The following is an 11128-nucleotide window of genomic DNA, read 5'->3' on the forward strand; positions in this document are numbered from 1 at the left end:
GAATGAAAAAAGATGAAAACTATTATCTTGAATTTGGTATTTTCATTTTGATATATTTTTAACCAAAATTAGTTGATAGATTTTCTTTTTAGATTTTTAGGTGAAAGGGTCACAAACAAAAATAAAAATTGAAAAAAACAAATCACTATGTTTAGACGTTAAAGATTTTTCTTTTAAAATCAAAACTAAATTGATACAATGCATAAATGTCGATGGTTAAATTTGCTATTTACTAATTTTAAAAGTTCTCACGTCATCTTCCAATTAGTCATTTAACATTCGGTAATAAAAAAATTTAATAGTTGAGTGACCAAAAAATATTTACCAATAATTGAGTAACTACAAGTGTAGTTTACCCTTATTGTTGTTGTTATTCCTGTTATTATTATTTGGTTTTTTTTGTAAATAATATACAAATAAAAAAAAAAGATAATATATTCTATGAATTATTTATTGAAATAGTATGAAATGAACAGTGTTATTTCGATTTATCCTTGAATCGTCATAGATAAAAGTGATTTAATTTTATTAAACATTGGCGATTTAACTCCCAAGGCGTTAGAGAACTTTTTTCTCGACGAGTAAGGATAAAAAAATCTAAACCGTTCAATAGATTTCGAACCATTCTATTTCGAATGGAGAGATTTTTTTTTATTTAAAATGGATGCAGAACAAGTTGGATTTTCTTTTGACAATGGGTATGAAATGTTTATTGTAATTAATTGGCTCATCCCGTCCCACTCCACTATACAAAATTGTTATTTTACCTTTGTCTATATAATTAGTAAAAGAGTAAAAATATAGAAATGTGATATAGAAAACTCATATGTTTTATGTTTAGACATTCTTTTTGAAGAATTATCTTTAAATATTTACTTGCCTTTTAAAAAGATTAAAAATAACTAGTAAAAATTAAACTGAATCAAGATGGTACGATGTGAGGATGAATGCATCCAACGTCTATAGAGATTTTTAATGTTACACGTTCATAATAGAGTGGGGCAGGTGGTGGGGTAAATGATGCCAACAATAGAATGGTAATAGATTTGACAACATCTACCCTTGTTCTACTCCGCTGTCATCCCTATTAATGAGACCCTAACCAGACCCCTTTAGATTGAGAAAAAGGGTTTCACACTCAGGGGCAAATCTAGGAACTTTTTAGGAGGTTAGAATTGAATAATAAATTTTATAATCTATTAATTTATGGTTTCATCATTTTTTTAAGGAATTAAACATCATTTTCTTCATTTTTGAGGGCCAAAAGTACAATTTTTCCATAAATTATCTTTTAATTTAATTATTTTATAGGGAACTTAAATAACAATTTTTTATTTGAAGGGAAAGGCCCCTGACACCCTTAGAGTCACATTTGTTCCCACCTTTAACACCCCATACCTAACCCGATCGTTAGGTTTGAGCTATGAGTTGTCACATTCGTTGTCGGAACAACTACAATAAACTAAATTCAAATTCCATTATTAAACAATTAGATACGAGTATTACATGCCTAAAACATGATATATGATCATTTTTGGGCCATATACATGCTTGCGAAAGCTCAATACTATCCCGGGGTCGAATCAGGACTAAAATGCAATGTTTTTAAAATTTCCCTGGCTTTTGTTGCGACTTCACACCCTGAAGTCACGACACTAGCCCTTCTCATCGCAATGTCCCTTGTTTGGTGGCGCGACGTTGGTTCTGTTTTATTTTGAAAACTTTACAATTTGGTCCTTAGGTTGGAAAGCTTATGTACTGCCTTCAATGTCATGACCCCTGACCATGGAAGTCACGACACTAGCTAGAGAAGTTTTGAAAACGTTGTCGTTTAGTCCTAGTTCTACCTGGGATAGTATTGAGCTTTTGTAAGCTCGTATATGGCTCGAAAATATCATATATCATGTTTTAAACATGTAATACTTGTATCTAAGTGTTTAATAATGGAATTTGAATTTAGTTTACAGTAGTTGCTTCAGAAACGAATGTGACATCTCGCAGCTCAGACCCGATGACCAAGTTGAGTATGGGGTGTTACATTTAGTGATCAAAGTTATAGGTTTAGCTGGTTTTTACTAAATTGAGCCCGTAATTTAGTCTAAAAGTACATGTCATAGTTGAGTCAAGTTAGAGTCGGGATTTAAACGTTGATTATAAATTCTTTTGTTTTATAGTTGAAAATGTCTGATGAATCAATATATTGTTGGATCTGGTGCCTTAAGTGTAGTATTTTCGTCTAAGTATACTTGTAATTTTTCGAACAAATTGGTTAATAAAACTATTCATGAATTACATTAATATTTTGTATATTATTCTCACATGGTTTTTTGCACGCAAAACAAAATAGAAGTAAATGTTGCTCACTGGTTGTCTATTGTTTAACTAATATTTAGCGCTATTATGTGGCCGGATCATAATACAGAAAGACAACTTGTATTAGTAGGTGAACCCAAACATATCTTTGGTCTAATTGAAAATGAGCAAACCGGACTAACTGGACTGATTAATATTTAACTAATATGTTATCTGTCAAGCCCAATTGGGGAGATGCTTTGTCTTGGACATCAGAGCAGATGACTCCCAGAAGATAGAGATATAGGTGTGACTAACTGGACTAACAGTACATCAGACTAGACCCAAGTAGAAAAGATCTTGCATTCGTTTATGGATCTATTCACTTGTGACATATATTGTGGCATATCTAATTCCTTAGTGGATGGCGAACATGTATGTGTGACTCATACACTTTGATGTAAGTAAAAGCCTGAGTTTGAATAGATAAAGAATCAAAAGCTGGTACGTTGGGTGTATGACTTCTACAATTTGTAGTGTCTTTCACAAAAATGGAATTCATAACCCAAGACATGAGTAAATGATATCCTCTCATAGGTATTAAACATGGCAATAGGTCATTTGTCTTTGTGATGGATAACTTGATAACTATTTGATAGTGATTGAATTTTCATGAATGAAGATGTAATAGTTACCATAAGATAAAATAGGATCATATTGGGAGAACGGATATTATCCCAAAGAGATCAATGATATAATATTAGGGTAACACACTTATGACAAGGTCATTGGACAAGCACTGAATAGTTGCTTTCGTAATGGTATGTCGTCAGAGAGATCTCAATCACAATACTATAATGGAATGACTTCATGATTAAATGAGTTTATAATTAATAGGTGAAAAATTAAAACTAAATTATAAATTATTTGAGCCCTAATTACATATGTCCAACCGGTCCCTCCACTAGCTCGTTGAAACCAAAAATAAATAGCGTCTTTGAATTGCTCCAGTATGCACTTCGTGTGTCAGGATGCGCTTATGCGCCAGTATGCAATTTGTGTGCCAGTTTTCCTAACTGGTGTATTGGTTGAATGATCCGTGTATCTGTCCTAAACCCAAGTCTAGGTAATAGGGAATATAAAATATGAACATGATAAATGTTATTTGAATTGAATCATGATTGAAATGGTGTTATTGTTTGAGCATGCCCAAAGACTAATCATGAGATAGTTGTAATTACATACCTATTTTACCTTGTTTATTAATATAAGGCAATGCCATTGTTATTTTAGTTTCTTTTTATGTGTATATAAGCAAACTAAAAAAATAATAAAGTCCTAAGAATAATATGATTATACTTAAAAGGTTCTTAGTCAAGTATTATTGTCAGCTTGGACATTAATAATGCTTTGAAACTAATGTGTAGTTGAATGATGACAAAGTGTTGCCATTAACAAAGGGATGTCAAAATCAATACTTGAGTATGTGTTAGAGAACAACATACTAGACCGACCGACCATGAGTATGTTTCTTGGATTATCATTGTCCCAACATCATGAGTTGTATATTTTGATATAGTCAAACATCTATTGTAACAAGTTGAACTATAAAGACTAATGTTGGATATACCACAATCTATTTAGTGGGAAATGATTGATCAACATAAGATTTACCCCTCCGACATAATGAGAGTAATATCTTGGGCTACTTGATAAATTAAGACTAGAAATGCATAATCATGCTCAAATAAGTTAATATGAGATATCACACTTATTTGTTTATTATAGTCTATTCAGAATATCAAGAAATATGATATTGAACTATACAAGTATGACTAAACTATGACTTGTGTCCAATCTAGATATAAAGGATAAAAGGATATAATACATGAAATGTTTATCATGGAAAGTTTATGTCAAATCACGACTTATTGTAACCTGGGTAGCAATGACGCATTGCTAGATGCCACTTATTTATTGTAATGTTAGAAATGTTCTAGTATTACTACCAATGTTACAAGAACCTATAGGGTTACACCCTATGGTTAAAGCGAATAGACTTCATGCAAATAGAACAGGCGCAAACCTTCCTACATACAACAATGGTAGATTCTTATCGTTGGTGGATGAGTACCATGAGGCGAATAGTTTTGCCTGGCAGACAGTAACACCCGACAGATAGTATCGCCCATGGGATAACATCGTTTAGAGAATAGTATCGCTTGGCGGGCAGTGTTACCTAACGAATACGATTCACAACTGGTGGTTATGATTCACAACTTCTTTCCAGAGTTAATATTTATGAAATTTAGTTTTCTTTTGAAAAGAATATAATTTCAATATCTTCCATGATTTTCTCTAAAAAGTAAAATGAAATTATTCCGTATTTAATATACATGATATTATTAAAGGAATACAATCCTAGATTATGAAGGGGTGACTAAGAAAATCAAACTAGTTCTAGCAGCCAAAAGTTTGGATACTCTCTAAAAAGTTCAGAAGAGTTTTTTGTTTGTAATTGACTGGGTGGACTATGTTGCGGCTAGGATTGACATTGTGCAAAGGATATTTTCACGTGTAAAATGATGTGTGATTTGCACAAGTATACACACTGAATCAAGTAATAAAGTGATGAGTGAGTATCGTTCCCACGAGTATCAAGTTAAGGCACAAAAGGGGTCAAGTTATTATACCCTGGTTAATGATATGGCAAGACTGATGAATAAGATGTTATGTCAAAAGTGAAGTAGAAATGTAATGGCAATAATAAGAGTGATTATCCAAATAGAATGTAAACAAAGAAATAAACAACTAAACATGTTGTGACAAGGATACTACGACAAAGACTAAGGATAGAGTGATGTTGCTTTGAAAGGTCGAGATAATCGACCCATACTATCAATAATGCCTTGGTAAAATCGTATTTACTTTACTGCACAGAAGAGTTCTAAAATGGTCAGCCTCTCGTGAGGACAAAACATCAAGTTACCTTGCCCGTGCCTATATTCTTTTTAGATATCTTGCATGGGTTCCTTATGTCTGATTGTGACTCTATGCCTAGAGTCGACTACAAGTGTCTATCGAATACTTGCTCATTTCATTCAATGTTAATCCAACCAATCCAACCCTTTCGGAATTAGAATTAGTTTATAGCATGTGAACAACCTTCTTTGTCTAGAGATCATTGCATTTTAATTAAGAAATAAGAACAATAAAATGAAATAGTAAAATAAATTAGATATATACTGCATCCATAAAAATAGCTAAGGTTTTATTGAAAGTAATCCCAACCCTATGAGATTTAGCTTATGGGATGGGAAGTAAAATTCCAAACCAAAATGTTATCTGACATTACGTTAAACTACTTCAATTCAATCTTTTGAAGGAATACTAATGGAAATAATGGAAGAACTTTGGGAAGTAGCTTTCACTTGCCCAGTCTACACTTCGACAGCATAGCGTCCTATGATGGCTAAGAAGGACTGCCTTCGATTTTTTGTCCTTTGGGTAGCCGAACCCTTATTCACGCCTAAGGATCTCTCCCACTTTTTTCGCCCTTTTGTGAGGTCCCCTTCATCAGTTTTTATAGATAGATTAGGCTAGGGTTGGCTAACAGCTCGTGATTATATTCTCCTCTTTTAAGGGGATTTATCTAATACAAGTTTGAATTTGAATTTGAACTAGGACTGTTGCGCATAAAATATTGACTTGGTCTTCCCAGCATTGCCACGACATCCATACTGGTAAACTGTCTGCACTTTGCCCTGACAAAACTTCACACCGTTATTTCCTTGTTCTAAAACATGTTCCTACCACACAAAAAAATCCACCGCAAGTGATTAAAAGCATCTAATTCCAACACATTCCAAGTCCTAATGTAATATTAAAATTGCTAACTAAAATATCCTAAAATTCAACAAAATGTAGTTAAGTACAAGCAATTAGCTAGGTCTAAAGGCATGAAATATAACTTTTTTCAAGAGTTATCAGATATCAACCAACAACATTATTTTTCATTTTCATTTTCATTTTTAAAAGGTATATCTTCAACCCTATTTTAACTCGATTCGTTCCTCATACATGGATCTATTTTTATTTTTTCACTGGACTATGTTCCACATGTGAATGCCTAAGGAATTAGGTTCATGTAGTAATTGGATGGAAATCCATGTTCTTACTAGTTGATTATGATCACTCTATGGTGGCTTGATTCAATGAGTATGGGAATTATCGTTACAATGACTTAGAAATGTTTTTCAAGGTTTAATGTAAAATGCATGCATCATTTTAATGCATATCGTGATGTTGCAAATGTTTTTTTCAAACATTTTATTTTCAGTTCAAAAATGACACCTACTCCCTTATTGAACATACTCACTGAAAACAAACTAAATGGAAATAACTATAAGGAATGGAAAAGGAACCTAATAATTGTCTTGAGTTGTGAGAAACTTAAAACAGTTCTTGATACTAAGTGTCCTCCAGCCACTTAAGTTGAGTCTAGAAGACGCTGGGAAGATTCTAATGAGATAACTCATTGCTATATACTGGCAAGCGTGACCAACATTTTGTATAAGCAACTGGAGAGTTGTAATATTGCTAAAGAAATTCTAGATAAGCTAGAAGACATGTTTGGAGGTGAAACTACCTTAGCTCGACAGTCTGCAATAACTAGTTTGATGAATGCCCAGCAAAAGCCCGACACTTCGGTCAAAGACCATATGATCACTCTTATGGGTTAATTTGTCGAGGCCGTGGACAATAAGAATAATTTGGACCAGAACACCCAAATAAATATTATGTTCAAAAGCTTGTCCAAGAATTTTGCTAGTTTTTAGGCTGCTTATAACCTTGGAAACAAGAATCTGAAGCTTACACAACTCATGAGGGAACTACGATTCGAGGTGACACGACTTTATATCATATTGAGTTCATGTTGACCAAAGTTAGAGTACCCCAAAATGAATTTTGGAGTTGGTTAGGCTTTAGAAAAAAGTGACTCGTGATGTGGCTGTTTAGAAGGTAAAAAATAAGACATTAAAAATGTGCTCAAATGCCAAGGGGGTTCTAATTCTAGTCATGAAGAACAAACGACGATTCAAGATGTCAAGGACCTCTTGGAAGTTCTTTTATGTAGGGGATATGGATCACCAGAAACTTGATAAGTTTTATTTTTTCTAGTTTTTTTTTATTTCATATTTTTTTGGTGTGTTCGTTTTTCTATGTAGGTTGACCAACCGAGAGCTACACAACATTAAGAGCTTTAATAAAGTTTGAGGACTACTCCAACATTTTTTTACAGTTACATTAGATAAGGGGAATCTCCTTAAACTTTATCTTTGGGACACATTGAGGACAATGTGTAACTTAAGCATGGGGGCATTCATAGAAAAATTGCATGCTTAGTCAATTTTTATGGTTGTGTGTGTATTTTATCTTTCTATTTTAGTTATTACATGGTACTCGAACATGATTTGATTTACCATTGGTGATTTGTTGTATGTTTTTATGTAATAGATTTTTTTAGTTGTACAAATTTTGAATGATGCTCTATGAATTCTATTCTTTATAAGAAAATTGTTTAGTTCAATTAGTTACATTGCCTAATAGAGAGGGGTAGTTAAAAGGTGTGAATTTTTTTCCAAATGATCAATAAGTGTGTAGATAATATGTGTACATGCATGTATTAGAATTTAACATTATTCTTGGAAATAAGTAAAAGCATGCTTTGGTTTTATATTCATTGAATTGTTAAGGGATGACCTAAGGCATTGTTTATTAGCCTAGAGTCTAAATGACCAATTATTATGCTACATTATCCTTAGTACCGTGATTTGAGCCTTTAATTATTCCTTCTTGATGAACCTACTTTTTTTTTCTAGACCTCGAGCCAAAATTTTAAAAAATCAACTCTTCACGGTCCATAATCTGGATTTGTACTATAGAATTTATGTTAGACCACAAACATTCAGGGTTAGGTAGAAACATTTTGGAGGCCTTTAAAATGAATTGAGTGAATAGTGAAGAGATGGTTTGATATGACATGTATAGACTTTTACAAATATGTGCTTAGAATGAAAAATATGAGTGAACAAAAGTAAATTGAATGAATAAAAGCATGGTTAGGGCTAAAAGAATTGTGAGCAAAAAGATTTTTTTTTTTTGAAAAATATGCTCAAAATGAGAAATCAATTAAGGAGCATAAAATTAGATTTTCACTGTCATAGGGTACAAGTACTCACTAAGTTGTTTATACTAGCTATTATTGAACCATATCTTCTGCATTATTGGAGAGAAGGAGAAATAAGACGCAGGGTTTAATGATTATATATGGGGGAAATGGGACCAATGTCATGTGTTATACTGTTCATGGTTCTTGAACCATTTTGAGTTGACATTTTCTTTGAATTCATATCAACCCTAGCCTCAGAACGTTACAAGCCAAAAAGCTCTATGTGACCTTAGCATTAATGTTTGTAAAATCGAAACTTGTGGAACTTAGTAAGAATAAATAAGTTAAATTCTTTCATGTATAAATGCATCATATCTGCATACCTTATTTTTACAGAATAATGTAAAGATTATTGTCTTGATAGATTACCTCTATATTTGTTTATCCTGTAACTTTGTGAAATAAAATGATTTGCTTCCAAATGTGTGAATTTGCAATGTTTCATTCTTAAGTTGTATAGCAGAAGAATTTATTACACTGTACATACCCATTAATTGATTGTCAAATTTGTTCATTGTTCAAGGGTCATCTTTTATGCATGTTTCTTAGGTGATTACTTGAGGAGAAGCAAAAATTTAAGTGTGGGGGAGTTTGACCTGTGGTAATTTGATGCATCAAGACTCTCTATTACACTTAAAGAGCTTATTCTAAAGCAATTTAAGTGTCTTTTATTTAATTTATCAATTTTTAGTTTTTTTGTTAATATTTTTTTGTGAGTTTTATACTCTTTTAAGACCCAAATTGGTCGATTGTGCCATGGGAAACCTAACAATTTGATTGAGTGTTTTAGGAAGTCAACGGTGGCCCGAACATGAGCAAAAATATTGCCTAGAAGAGGGTTATCGCGATATCGAAGCATGAAAGTCAAAATACTCTTAATAGTCTTACAATAAAGAGAATGGAGACCACTTGCATTTTTATCGCAATACCCAACATCCAAGGCAAACCCCATTTTGAGACTACTATGGATATAGCGATATCCCTATTTGACGAGGAAAAAAATGACCGCCGGGGTAGTTTTTGTCCAACACCAATCAAAATATAACGTCTAAGGGCATAATGGTTAAATTTAGGATGCCTATAAATACCACTTTATAAGTTTTTAGATAAGAGATTTGGTGGCTGGACATTTTTCCTTAGTTTTCATAGTTTTAGGGTTTTTCTTTTCATTTTTTAGTTTAGGTTTTTCTCTTTTCTTTTTAGAATAAATTTTCTTTGTTGTTTTTTTTTATTTCTTCCTTATTGTTAAAGATCTTGTAAATGAAGATGGTCAGACTCTTGTGCTTCATCGGATGTTTATCTATTAATGAGAATTTTCTCAACCCTTATCTTTTATATTTTATGCCTATCATGTGTTTGTTAAAATGCTTGTGTGGAACTCAAGTTTAATCATATTTTGAGTTGTTTTATTGGTTTATTGATGAGTGAGATACTTAGCTAAGTTATGATTTATGCATTGATTGGTGGTTTGTTCTAGTGTATTAAATTGCATATTATACTAGAATTGACGCTTCTAGTAGAAGATTTAGATAGATGAGACCGAAAGGAGAGTCTATCGTGTAGGACTTTGATACACTTGTGTCGAATAGTGAGACCAAGAGGAGATCTATTTGCCTAAGTGAAACTAAGAGGAGAGCTTAGGTGGTATCTTTTAGTTTAGAATGATACCGAAAGGACATTCCTAGTTAAGAGTAGCAAACAATATATATTTATCATAGGTTTATTAGCTTAGTTAGTAATCCATGAATCATTCAACCATCATTTCAATCCACTTGCATTATTTCTAGTAAAAAGGAAGAAAGTTAGTATAGTATTTTTATTTGTTAATTTAGGTATAGTTCAAATCGTATTTTATTTGGACTTGCACTAATAATTTCCAACTCGATTAGATTAGTAATTACTTAACTTGCAATTAACTTGATAATACCTAATTTGGAAATCCTTTGGGTTCGATCCTTGGGATATTCGGGTGCCCCATTGACACTAAAAATATTACAACTAACAATGTACGCTTGCAGTTAAAATCGCACTTTTAAATTGTTTGATAAAACTATTTATTTTTTGCACACGCACACATGCGGTCAGTGATATATATATTGGTTCATGATGTAGGAAATTATGTTGTGGATTGAATGAATCTTCTAACATAGTCATGTTGAATTGTTAATTAAGATTATATGTTTGATGTGATAATGAAACAAATCAAGTGTTTCGAGAAAGTTCAACTAAAAAGGGGTGAATAGATAAGGTGAAATGGGAAAATTTGATTATGATATGTTATTACAATATAAGAATAATATGTGTATACAACTTTGGCTAAATGTAAACTTGGTATAAGTTTGGCATTGACATGAATGGCTTGTAACTTGTTTGATTATGGAATATGAATTGATTGTTTATATGGTTAATTCTTTTATTAGATTAATTTGTATCATAAAAGTAGCACTGAGATTTATCTTTTAGCCTACGATTTGTTTATTCTGTGTGCATGTATAGGTGATCCTCGAAGTCCTAAGTCTTGATTCAACATCCAGTCAGTAATTCTCAACTCAAAAGAGTTTGTATAGCTTTTTTATTTTGACTTAGTGGCATGTACGTAAGGTT

The sequence above is a fragment of the Gossypium raimondii genome, chromosome 4 (genome assembly GCF_025698545.1).
Source record: "Gossypium raimondii isolate GPD5lz chromosome 4, ASM2569854v1, whole genome shotgun sequence".
NCBI classification, from domain to species: Eukaryota; Viridiplantae; Streptophyta; class Magnoliopsida; order Malvales; family Malvaceae; genus Gossypium; species Gossypium raimondii.